The sequence below is a fragment of the Lichenostomus cassidix genome, chromosome W, assembly GCF_008360975.1.
Source record: "Lichenostomus cassidix isolate B80296 chromosome W, HeHo_3.0, whole genome shotgun sequence".
NCBI lineage: Eukaryota > Metazoa > Chordata > Aves > Passeriformes > Meliphagidae > Lichenostomus > Lichenostomus cassidix.
In genome coordinates, this window is record NC_139510.1 from 12,640,697 (window position 1) to 12,653,039 (window position 12,343).

The 12,343-nt window shown below is 46.0% G+C and overlaps 1 pseudogene; it reads right to left on the minus strand.

Annotated features, from left to right (window-relative positions):
* Positions 1-8,924: 8,924 nt before the first annotated feature.
* LOC146425522 (endogenous retrovirus group K member 5 Gag polyprotein-like) lies at positions 8,925-10,696 on the minus strand (annotated as a pseudogene).
* Between the last annotated feature and the right edge of the window lie 1,647 nt (positions 10,697-12,343).

Below are 12,343 nucleotides of genomic sequence, written 5' to 3' on the forward strand. Positions count from 1 at the left end.
ATCCCAAGACTCAAGGGGTGGAAAACAATCTACCCTACATGGACTAATATCATCACGAATATAAATGACTTGTTAAATTGTCTCCAATTACCATGAACACTCTGAAGTTAATGCCATATAATATCTTAGTTGTTACTACTAATTTTTCTTTTGAAATACATATTTTGTGTTACATAATCTACTACATGAACCCATAAACTGAAGCAACAGCAGGTGCTTCTTATCAATATCAATAACATGGTCAAAGTTCTATGAAGGAATAATACAACTTAAGAAAACAATGTATACTAAAATACTTGATAATAGCATATATATGACAAACATGAGTACTTTTATAGCATGAAGGCAAGAGATACCTGTACTATCACTTCATGAAGTAAAAGTTAGTGCCTTTTGGTCACAGGGGTGAAATGTGGCAGGACATTCCCCCCTCCCCCCCATCTGCTCGATGGTGGAAGATAGATAACTCTGGTGGGGTCAACAGCCTGGCAGGGGTTATCTCTTAGCGCCTGAAAGTCTAAGACCTCTAACCTTAATTCATATTTTGGTATGGAGACAGGAGGTGAAAAGAGAAACAAAAAAGGGCATACGTGACCAAAAAGGCATGCTTTTATACTATAAAAGACACACGAATTTTCACAAAGGTAGAAGCTTTTCTACACAGACACTGGAGCGTGAGAAAGCCTCTCCCCAGAGTCGGGACGCAACTCTATGGTAACTTCCTGAGGATTGAGGGAGGATTCTGATGTATTCCAGCACCAAAATTGGAGTTTGGTAAGATCATTGGTTTCCTAAATTGTAATTTTCTTTGCTAGCAATAATAATAATAATAGTAATAGTAATAATAATAATAATAGGCATCTTTTGCATCATGCATTTTTAGCTATTCATAGTTTTTTCCTATTTTGTGTAGTATATAATTTGTTTCGCTCCTTGTTCTGTTATTTCTTGTGTCTAATAAACAATAATCCATTTAATATTAGACCTAAATTGGCCATGATTAAAGAACTTGCAAACAAGACTGGGTCTGGGGGTGCTGATCGCTCCAAGTAGGTTAACTGCCAGTTGTCAAAGGCCTAGGCAACCGGCAGAATTTTATCAACCCCCTATCTCCATTCATAACAGGCAGTATCTTCCTTCTGTGGGGCCTAGCATTCCTGTGGATACACAGGCCCTTTCTTGAAAACTTTTTCTTTCCCATGCAAACTATGAAAACAATAGATGGGTTTTTTGTAAATAGTATTTGAACACCTGTTTTTTTTCCAGATCTGTTTTGATTCAAGACCCAGTGTGTTTGGAATTGGGTGTTGTAGGACTTCAGCAAAGCCCCCCGGGGGGTGGGTGACCACTGTCCCATCACCTATGGGTTTTTACCATATATAAGGAGAAATTACAACAATAAACTCTCTCTTCTGCTGCTTTTCACTGGACTGGGTTCATGTGCTACATTGCTCCATTCTGGGTATGACAGCGACACATTCCCAAACACTAGACAAACACATATACATGTAACAGCAACAGTTAGAAATGTGACAATCACTGATAGAACTTACTCGGTCATAGCACCTTGTAGAATAGCCAGCCATCCTTTTTAAAACCTTTTCATTAAAAAAATTATTTTGTCTGATTTACATATGGTTATGTCTCAATTTTGAAAATTTAGATTTAAGTCCATAAGCTAATTATTAATGTAGCCCTTTTTTTCATATGAGTGTCTTAAAAAGGGTACCACTCTCTTTGCTTTCTGGCTTACTTACCCTTTTGCATCTGAAGCCATACCTGTCACAATTATTACAAGGTTCTGCTAGGATATCTGACTGATCCAGGAACAACACTGTGGGTAACACTGTTCTGGAAATACAAAAAAAAATAAGCCATTTAATGTGTTTCATTTTGGAATTTTTGTGTTTCGTTGCAGCTTTTACTGTTTATTATATTTTCCAATATGGTTCTTTCGTGTTCCTCTTTGTCTGGAGTTAATTTTACTTACATAAGAGGAGCCTCTGGCCGTATATCTTACAGTTGCTAGGGTAGTCAGCAGTTCTTTTTGCTTCTGTGGCTTGAGTGGCTCCTTGTCTCACGTCTGGATACACTCAGCTTTTTATCTGATGAGGAAACACTTGAACATTCAAAGTTGTTAATGATATTAAAACAAACTTGCACGGTGTTAACACATGTTAGAGTGGGGAGAAGGATGAATTCCTGCCTCTTTCACCCCCCTTTGGAAATTCTTATATTTTCTGCTAGCCAGTTTTATTTTGCAACACAACCAGTTCTGTTGCCCTTCTCTGCAAGCAGGCAGAGCTTGGTTTTGAGGGGAAGACATCATTTATACTTTCCCCTCAGCAGTTTCAATTTGCATCTCCTCTAAGGCAACCCCTCTGGCTGCCTGAAGGCCTGGCTAAGCAAGCACACACAAAAAGCATACAAAACAATACCCAATTGGCACATACTAAAATCAAACAGACAGTCCAAAGTCATGTTTCACAAATTTTAGCTACTTTTTCAGGATCTTTTCTATATGATTTTGCGAGCTCTTTCCAGAACCTCAAATCTGCTACTGAAAAACGGCACTTTAACAGAAATTGGCCCTTCCATTCCAGCGGCTTCTGGAAGCAAGGCTAGAATTAGCCCCGCCCCCTTTTCCCATTCCTTTCTTTTATTCTATTTCAGGTTCTACTTGCTACCGGACTCAACATCCCTTCACCTTCATCATGCTCAGTCATTCCCTCTTTATCCTGTGCTGCAGGACGCTCTCCAGATACTGCCCCCATTTCCCTTTTTCCAGGAGATATTAAAAATTCAACCTCTTCTTCCACGGGATCATGCCTCAGACACCTCTTTCCACTACAACATTCTACACAATCATATTCCAGATATTTACTTCTATTATCCTTCTTTAAAGCCAGTATCATAGACTGCTTTGGCTCTCTTGGTAATAAACTACATTTCTTCCATAAATCTAGATTATTTTTCAATTCACAGAACAAATATGCTCACAAAAATCAGCTACACACACACAGGAGTCCCAAAGGGCTACCTATGAGCACACGCAGAAAAACAGCATAAAGACAAAAAATTCAACAGGCATTCAAAACATGTTTCAACACTCAACAAGTTACTTTTATCTCACGGGCGTCCCTGCATGGATTCATATGCTGGCAAAATACAAATTAACACGGGTAATTTGCACACACACAGTACACACACACACATTCAAAAAAAAAAAAAATTCAAAAGCACCTGAACAAATTTCAGTTGTGTTTTAGCTAGGCATCCAGACTCAAACTCAAAACCGCGTGGCGACTTGACACCGAGACTCAAACTCGGACAAGCGCACAAAGTCCAAGCCTCACAACTGTTTCCACACACTAAACACAGGATTTCAAAAGGAAAATCAAATGGAGCTATATTAGAAAGGTGTTGGGGGTCTGGATATTCTCAATTCAATAGCTAAAATCTTTCCCCTCCAATAATACAATCCACCCCTCTCTGGATACTCCAAACTAATGGTTTATATATGATTTATACTCATTCACTCTTTGCCAGTCACTTCACTTTTCTCTGGCCATTTCTGTCGCCAGATAATGGAACCACAGATAGAGCTCCACTCTCACTTCGTGTTCAGGACACGTCTCATTCATTCGCACTCACAGTAATAAAGTAATGACAGACAGAACAAAAGTAGCAGTAAGATGGTAAACTACAGGGGGGTCAAACCCCTGGGGGTCCAACCCCTTGCCCGGGACTAATTTTTGGAGACACTGTCTCAAGCGACCATTGGGGACTTGTACCCCCGACCTGCAGTTATTTTTTTTTTTTTTAAAAGAGCAAATACCTTAATTTGGTGCAGATGGTCCTTGGTCTACCCCTGCCATGAGCCAAAGGACAGCTGAGCTCCCCCTGAAAACTCAGGGTCGTGACTGGGAGGTCTGCTTACCCCTGGATCTGGCAGCCAAGCAGATTTAGGGTCCCATCTGGGGTGCCAGTTTGATTAGCCCCAAGCAGGCCCAGAGACACTTCAGAGACAAAGTCAGAGAAGTGGGTATTTGCTTTATTCGGTGCACCAGGTGTAGGGGATTCCCTCCTTCAAACACACACACTCGGCACTTCCAACAAAACAATATTATGGGTAAAATTCATGAATATTCATCACATCCCTCAGGATAGGAGTGGTTATACAAATAATTTCTTAGAAGTCATTAATATAATTAGCATGTGCGCCATGCATGCGCTGCGTGTCCTGGTGATCGTTGGGGGTCTCCAAAGACCACCTCAAAGATGAAGATCCCAGTAGTCTTCATCACAATGCACTTTTCACCTTTCTCTCTGGAGCATGTGCAGTCCTTTATGGGATGATTCAGAGGTTTCTGTGCTGGCTTCAAACAGATTCTTTTCTCTCTTATATTGACAAGATAAAGAGAATCTTGTTTTTCTAGGTTTTAGAATTCACATATTCTGTCTCTCAATAGTTAACTTGAGTTACCTATTGATTACCCCTTTTTCATAAACCCTGACACTGTCTCCCTGTACCCTACCCACCACACACAAACTATTTTTCAATTTCTTTATTTCTTTCTTTCTTTCTGTCTTGGTTTGAAAGACAGGTGTCTGCTAAGAGAGGTGGAACCCTCCCTTAGGACAGAGAATGTGATTTCCTCTCCCTCCGAATTATTTTAATTTTGAAATCAAGGGCTTTCAGGCAAAGGTATGGGAAAAGGAATAACAGTTCTTTACTAGTATCTATAAACAAGCACTAACAATAATAGCAACCACAAATAGAACCAGAAACCAATAGCAGATGACTTCTGAGCTGCCGAGCCCTTTCCCGTGTGGTGTAATCACGGTCACAAGCAGCAGGGGAGCTGTTGAGCTCCCGGTCGGGCAGGGCAGGTGCGATGACTGCTGAGCGGCTGCAGGTGGCGCTGTGGCGCGGAGTCAGGTCAGCTTCACGCAGCTGGTGATGGCGGACAGGCTGAAGAGCAGGCAGGGCAGCTCGGAGCGACGAGCAGGGCGGCAGGGGGGCAAGGGCTCCGCAGTCATAGCAGACGCCGCGGCCTCGTGCGGCAAAGCGGGACGGGCGGCAGGGACAGCCAGACTCCCCGGCAGCTGCCACGAGAAACGCAGCCCGGAAAGCGTGCACTTACCAGTGGGAAAGAGGTTAAATCAAAGCTCACCCAGCCAGGAGAAGAAGACAGGGCACAGTTGGATCTCCTGTGGTTGCAGCCAGAAGCAAAAAGCAGTCTCTCCTCCCGGTGTCCAACTACGAGACTGCCCGTTCCAACGGCCAGCTCTCTCCTTCCCCTGCCCCACCTAGCACACCCTTTTGTCTCTTACAAAAGAATCGATGGCTCTAATCACCCAGCTATTTGTTGCTTAGTAACAGGGATGGAGAAAAAATTCCAATATCCCCCAACCTCCAACTCTTTCTTTCTTTCTTTCTTTCTTTCTTTCTTTCTTTCTTTCTTTCTTTCTTTCTTTCTTTCTTTCTTTCTTTCTTTCTTTCTTTCTTTCTTTCTTTCTTTCTTTCTTTCTTTCTTTCTTTCTTTCTTTCTTTCTTCCCCCCCCTTTCTCTATTTCTCTTTGCCTCTTTTACTATTAAATGAAATATATAATTTTTTTGGCACCAACATCTAACCTCTTGGTTTTAACCATGTTTTTTGGGTATATTTCAAACCTTTCTGGGTTTGACCCATTTTCTTCCAGAGACAGTTTCCATTGCTCTTCTGTTTTTAAACTGGTTCATAACAAACCATAAAAAGTTTAAAAAGAGCAAATGCTGGATTCTGCAGCTGAAATGGGGCAACCCTAGATGTATGGACAGACTTGGGAATGAGAGGCTGGAAAGCAGTGCCGTGGAAAGGGACCTGGCAGTCCTGGTCGATGGCAAGTTAAATAGGAACCAGGAGAGCCAACCACGTCATTGGGGGCATCAGACACAGCATCGCCAGCCAGTCAAGCAAGAGGGAGGTGATTGTTCTGATGCCTTAATAATTTCTAGTTTTTACTCTTCATGTATCTGTAACTTGGTGTAGTTCTGTGCTTCTTATAAAATGCTAAAAACCTCTGTTCCCAGCACCTTTAGCCAAAACAATCCCTCTGAAGAGAAAATCCAAGGACACATTCGTTGCCCTAGGACCTGAAAATATATAAACAATGGAGAAATGGGGGGAGCAGGCCTGGGGTGGTTAATATCACCACCTAAGGGTGTGATTGGAGAATTAGGGGCCAATATGCTGTATGGGTGGATCAAAGAATCAAGTTCTGTCTCAAGATTTCTCATCAGAAACTACAGGTGCAGGACTTACATAGAGAATGCTTTGTACTTACCCAAAGCTGGTACGGAGTGAATGCTCAGTGCCTACCCAAAGCTGGTATGGAAAAAATGCTTTGTACCTACCCAAGCTGGTACAGAACAAAGGCCTTGTGCCTGCAAAAGCTGGCACGTGACGAAGGCTTTGCACCTGTCGCCCTGACAGCCATTATTCACTATTGTGAAAAAGCCTGCCTCCATAGCTGACCATGCCTCGGGCACTCCTCTCTTGGCATGTGTGGCCTGTTAAGTGGAGTTTGGCATATCTCCACAAGAATTAAGGGGGAGCAAAGGCGGGTCGCAAGGAGGGACCAGGTGTATGGACTAGCATAAAAGACAGCTCTGGAATGACTGGATTCTGAAGATCTTCCCCACCTTGAGATCACATCAATCGAGGCAGAGGAACGCCTTCTGGATGGGACCCCCAGAGACGCCGGACATCTGTGGACCTGTGGTAGTAGCTACAGTCCCCTTTCCTTCCCTTTTCCCCCTATCTTTCCCCAATTTTCTCTCTCTCTCTCTCTCTCTCACAGGCCGCTTAATGGGCTAAATAAATAAAGTTCCTCTTTGGATTAAAATTTAACTCCCTTGACTTGTTGAATTTTTGTGCTTTCTTTTCTTTTTGCACTCTTAAAACATAGCTGGTACGAACCATCACACGTCTGCTTATAAGTGGACCATGAAATATGCTAATAGGAAAGAACTTATAAAAGGTGAAGGGCTTGTGACCCAGCGTCCAGTACGAGCAGATGCCCATATGGCTGAGGAGAAAGTGTCAATAGACACATGCACGTATTTAAACCAGCCAAATTCAGGGATGTGCGTTACATCCATCAGCCAGAGCTGCAAGGCCTTTAGGCCTCCGGAGTTTACCCCCGGCGGCAGAGGTGCAGTGAGTCTGTGGCAATCAGCACAAGCGCTGACAATGTCACAAGCCTCAGTTGGCGTTAATTGAAACTGCTTCTGCAAGGTATGTGCACTCTGATGAAAGAAATCGTGTGATGCCTTGGCTTGTGCAATTTTGTCCGGCTGAGGTGCCACCCATGCAGGGTTGGCTAACATGTCAGCCCTGGCATTGCCTTCTGTTATAAAACCTGGTAATTTGGTGTGGCTTCGAATGTGCAGAATGTAATATGGGTGCACTCGAGCTTGAATTGCATACCACAAAGTTTACAATAGTGAAAACAGAGCCGCATTATTGACTTCTTTTAGAAGTGAACAATCCAAACATTTAGTTATATCTGCTACGCAAGCAGGGTCAGTGACCAAATTCAAAGGCACCTGAGAGAACCGCTGAAAAGCCATGGCAACTGCCTTCAATTCAACCAGCTGCGCAGAGCCTGTCTCGTGGCTATTCAGCACTTGCCACTCAGATCCTTCCTTCCAGGTAACAATGGCTTTCCCTGTTTTCCCAGAACCATCCATGAAGATGGTGGGTCCATGAACTGGCACACAACAATACTTTGGCCGCAAGGTGAAGGGGGTGGAATTTGCCAGCTGTAGTATTTTGTGGCTGGGCAAGTGACAAGAAATTTGCCCTGAAAAGTTTGCAGTGCACTTTGCAAAGGAGCGCTATTGGCACGGCTCCATTCAAAGCTGCCCCGCGATACCAGAACAACAATTGTTGCAGGATCCGCTGCCATTAATTGCAAACACCGATGATGGCATTTGATTATGAGACAAGCGATCAATGCAAACAACGTGGAGGCTGTATTTTTCGGCTGATGAGGCAAAAGAACCCATTCCAGGATATGCAAAGGATCATCCCATTGTTTGTTCCACTGGCCAATGATACCTGTAGGGTGGAGGCATGGAGCAGAAATGAAAACAGTGATATCAATAGAGGGATCCACTTGATAAACCTGACGAGCAGAAATGGCCTGCTGCACTTCATTCAGCACTCGTCACACATCAGGAGTCAATTTCCGATGTGAATTCAGATCAGGGTCCCCCTTTAAAATATTAAAGAACGGAGAAAGTTGCATGGTGGTTAGTCCCAAATAAGGACGTAACCAATTGATGATACCCAGCAATTTCTGTGCATCATTCAGGGTCTTAATAGAGTCCGAGAATTGCACCTCTTGATGTTGTATAGTTGGGTCCAAAATTTTGACTCCTAAATATTTCCAAGGAGGCTGCTGTTGAACTTTCTCCGGAGCCACTTGCAACCCATAGGAATGCAAGGCATTGAGCAGTCGAGGCTGTAACCTCCGCAACTCGTCCTGGGTGGCTGCTGCCACCAGGATATCATCCATATAATGGTAACAGAGTGCCTCAGGAAACTGCTCACGGATTCCGGACAAGGCCTGAGCGACATACCATTGACAGATAGTCGGGCTATTTTTCATGCCCTGAGGTAACACTTTCCATTGAAATCTCTTTACAGGCTCAGCATTGTTAATTGCAGGCACAGTAAAGGCAAATTTCAGCCTGTCATTGGGGTGCAAAGGGATTGTGAAAAAACAGTCTTTCAAATCAATGATCAAGATTTCCCACCCTGCAGGGATCATTGTGGGTGAGGGCATACCAGGCTGCAAGTTCTCCATACTTTCCATCATGCATTAACTTTCCAGAGATCTTGCAACAGTCTCCACTTCCCTGATTTTTTTCTTAATTACGAAAACAGGGGTGTTCCAGGGACTAGTAGGAGGCTCAATGTGTCCCTGTTGTAATTGCTCCTGAACCAGCCAACAAAGGGCGACTAATTTGTCTTTTGGCAGGGGCCACTCTGGTTCCCATATTGGTGTGTTAGCCATCTCAGAGATAGCATAGAATATGGTGCGCCCTTGCACACAGTGACCCCTATCAAAAATTTGTGCCAATCCGCACCCCCCCAGGCTGCCAACATGTCCCGTCCCCAGAGGTTAACTGGAGCTGTAGTAACATAGGGCTGGATTGTAGCCATGTGTCCCTCTGGGTCTTTTACCAACACAGGTTGTTCACTTAAATGGTTCTGTGTGGTTCCTCCTAGCCCTGCAATGGCTGATCCCACAGGGGCTAGAGGCCATGAAGGAGGCCATGAAGAGGAGGAGAGAATTGTTACATCAGCACCCGTATCAATCAAACCTTGGAGCTGAATCCGGTGTGGATGGGCTTTTGGCAGGATTAGGGAACATGTCATCTGTGGCCTCTGACTAGAAATGTCTGCAGCCCAGCAGATCTGTGGAAGGTCCAGAGATCCAGTGCTGCTATCTCCGCAAGCTTGGTGTTCTGCCCTGGGGACACAGGACTCAAAAGGCACTAGTTGAGCAATGTGAGTCTTTTCAGGGATTGTGACAGGGGGTTTTGGCGTGGAAACCATAGCGTGAATCTGGCCTGTACAGTCAGCATCAATAACTTCTAGGTGAACAAAAATCCCTTGATGGGTGACACTAGGTCTTCCCACAATGAGCACACTGAGTCCCTGACCTAGGGGTCCATATGCATCCAAAGGAACACTATGGATACTACCAGATTCTAGGACGACTGTTCTTGCAGTGTAGATGCCCACCCGAGCTGGTGCTTGGGCGCCGTCTCTAAGCTGGCTGGGTAGGCCTGTGCCAGCGCCCTGTTTGGGAGGAACACTTGAGTCAGAGGGCAACTCCCCCTTTTTGCACTCCTCTTCACATTTCCCGACAGAGGTCGACCATCTACATGGTACATAGACCTGCAATAGTCTGAACAGTGACCTGGCCAACCACATTTCCCACACTGGGGAGTCCCATTCCCAATGTTTTCCTTTTGCTTTTATTTAGCTTGTTTCTGTTTGTTCCTGGCCTTGGGCTGCTTTTGTCCATGGTCAGGGGGTACCTGACCAGGCGGCACAAGTGCAGCCAAGGCAGACTTTTTATGGTTCCCTGATCCTACTTTAGCGCAAGCTTCTACCATCTCTGTGAGTGTAGGGTCCCCTGGTGGGGCATCCTTGATCTTTCTACACTCATCATTAGCATTGTCTCTTGCTAACTGTCTGCACAAAATCTGTCTCAATGAATCATCTTCCACCTGTTTCTCCAGGGCTGCAGCGATTTTTTCTACAAAGGACAGAAAGTGCTCAGACTACCCCTGAGATATTTTTGCATACCATGTTTTACGAGCAGCCATGTCTGTGCTTTTTATTATGGCTCCCATGCCCACCTTTTGGGCCTGCTCCAAGACCCGAGGATCCCAAGTAGCTTGGAGATAGGGGTTAGAAAAGTAATTAGTTCCCATAAGGACATCTACCCCAACCGCATGTCTAGGGTCGTCAGAAGGCAAGTGCATATTCTGTAGTGCGGCCTTTGCAGCCAGCTTTCTTCAGTTATTCTCAAAAACTGTAAATTGTATAGGTTGAAATAGAACTTGACCCAAGTGCCTAATATTGAATGGAGCAAGCAGGTCAGTATTCAGCACTCTAATAATTTGCATGACTTTAGGAGATCCAAGCCCGTATTGTGCTACTTTGGATTTTAAATCTAGTACCACCTTCCACGCAGTAACGTCAGGCCTGTTAATGTGACCTGAATTTGGGAGAGCCTTGAACATAGGAATGGCTTGGGCATCCCCTTGCAAGGTGTTAATATCACCTTGATCGACTGGTACACCTCCTAGAGGCACTGCAGCAGCCACCTGATTCTCCGTAGATTTCCCTGTACTGTCTGGCATTCCCATCCTTTCCAGGAGATTCCAGTTTCCTGCCTCTAGAGCGCCCAATTTAACCGATTCCCAGAAATGCCTGCGGTTTCTTGGGCGGACCGTTACCATGCAGTCTGGGAATGTCTAAGGGCGAGTCTGTAACAGGTGTTTCTTCTGCCGTCCGGCCACCACAGCTTTCCGCCATGGAGCAAGCATGTCGTCCACATAGCTGTCTGAATCATCAGAGAGAGGTTTCTCCGAAAAGCCCATTCTGAATGAGGGACCTTGGCCGGGTGTGAACGCTGAGCTGAGGGGCAGCACGGCAACGGAACCCGGAGTAGTGTGCACAGGAGGCAGCGGTGCAGGCGGGGCGCTGTGGGGTCTCGCTGGCCGCGCTGGCATATCATCAGTCAGACTGGTCTGCTTCGCCGGTGTGGCAGCTGTCATGTCGGCGTGCGCCGCTGGAACCGCCTCTGCCGCCAGAACCGTTGCTGGGACCGGCTTAGCCTGCCCGGGATGTGTTGCTTCCACTTTTGTGGAGGGATGCGCTACTGCTTTCGTAGAGGAAGCCGATGCTGCTTCCGCCTTCTGGGTTGCCAGAGCAGACACTTCCGGCGCAAGCCGCCTTGCGTCACTCGCATTGGCGGCCGCTCGCGAGAAAGCTTCTGGTAATGCCGTTAACTGATGAGATATTCCCACAAGCTGCTGCAAGATATCCGTTAATAACTTTATCATAGGTAATTGCTCCTGCGCAGCAGGGCACCTGGTTACGGGCATCCGCGCAGACCCAGCTGGCGCTGTTAGATTTGCCGAAGGTAGCAGCGCGGAGGAAACCGGAACCGCAGGGGTGGTATCAGAGGGGCGCTGCTGGCTACTCTCCTGTTTCAACATCTCCGTGAGTTGTTCTGCGGGAGAAGGGTATTTCGGGGGCACATAATCCCGGGGCAAGGCGTACTTCCGCTGAACGGGTCCGCCTGCCACAGCTGGCGAGGTCGGGGGCAGAAGCTCCTCAGGGCAGCCGTCGTTAGCCGTAATCTCGAAGTCCAGCCCTATAGAGGCGTCCTCCTGTCCGAGGTTTGCTTCTATCTCCTGCAAGACATCCAATAAATGCCTCCACGTGCGAATTAAGCACACCATATTCATGTCCCCGTATTTTATTTCACGCCAGAGCTCGTCACTGAGCTGTGACCACACCCCCATGTTGAAGGCGGTCTCTAGGACCGCGGGGAAGCCGTGCACCACAGCCCAGTCCAGGACCCTGTACTGGCCAAGGCATTCTAGGCCTACAGCACTGCACTTTCGTTTGAGTCGGAATTTCCCATCTTAGCAGTGTTTTTTCCAAAACCCCCGAGGCGGATGGCGGGGGGCGGGGGGGGGGGGGCGCTGGTCGTGCCTCCGAGAAACGTGCGACTCGTGTCGTTGCATGTAGCACACGTCAGC